Below are 1,072 nucleotides of genomic sequence, written 5' to 3'. Positions count from 1 at the left end.
GTAATCCAATCATAGAAAGAGTATTTGAAATCATCTGGAATTTGGTCTGATCTCTCCCAACAATTATTTATTAACAAACAAAATAAAAGAAGTGACGATTAAAATGTTACCCTTGTAATAGCACACTGTCCAAATATATTCAAAATACTGAGAGAAAAAATAAAATGCTCCCTTTTTGACAAAGATAAGACGATTGGACATCTTTTATTGTTAATGTGTGTATGTTAAAACCTTTTTGGAACAAGTACTCATCTCTCAGAAAAGAAGCTAATGTCAAAATATTCATTAATACCTTTAATATTATTTTTCTTTACTACAGCACAAACTCTCAGATTCTTTACTTTGTTTATTTATTTATTATTCTTGGGATTTTTTTTTAAATACATAAATACAAATTTTTATTGAAGAATCCTCTACTTTAATTTTTCCCCTTTTTAGTATATTATGAAAAAAAACAAAAAACAACAACAACAACTTGAAATACCAACAATTACTCTCAATGTATGACCTCATATAACTGTTTCTCTCTGGCTTTTGTTATTTCTATTTTTATTTTCATCTTTTTTATTTTCGTTGTTCTATACTTACTGGTATAATATCATGCAAGCAGTGTTGGGTGTAATGCATTACTAAGTAATTAATTACTGTAATTAAATTACTTTTTCATTGGAAAAAAGTTAAGTAAGGGATTACTCTTAATTTTTCAGTAATTTAATAACATTTACTTCTGATGTAATTGTGTTAAATACTGTATGGACTATAGAACAATTCTATATAAAACAATAAAATCTCAATTTAACGTGTAATGTTAAAATATATGTTTTCTCTCCAGTCAGGCTTCCTAAGCAACCAATTGGCCCGGGTGCTAGGGAGGGTAGAGCCACATGGGGTAACCTCCTCGTGGTCACTATAATGTGTGGTTCTTGCTCTCGGTGGGGTGCGTGGTGAGTTGTGCGTGGATGCCGCGGAGAATAGCGTGAAGCCTCCACATGCGCTAGGTCTCCGCGGTAACACGCTCAACAAGCCATGTGATAAGATACGTGGATTGACTGTCTCAGATGTGGAGGCAACT

Source organism: Myxocyprinus asiaticus, chromosome 5 (genome assembly GCF_019703515.2).
Source record: "Myxocyprinus asiaticus isolate MX2 ecotype Aquarium Trade chromosome 5, UBuf_Myxa_2, whole genome shotgun sequence".
NCBI classification, from domain to species: Eukaryota; Metazoa; Chordata; class Actinopteri; order Cypriniformes; family Catostomidae; genus Myxocyprinus; species Myxocyprinus asiaticus.
The sequence above is the reverse complement of the archived record's forward strand: the minus strand, read 5'-3'. Positions refer to the sequence as shown.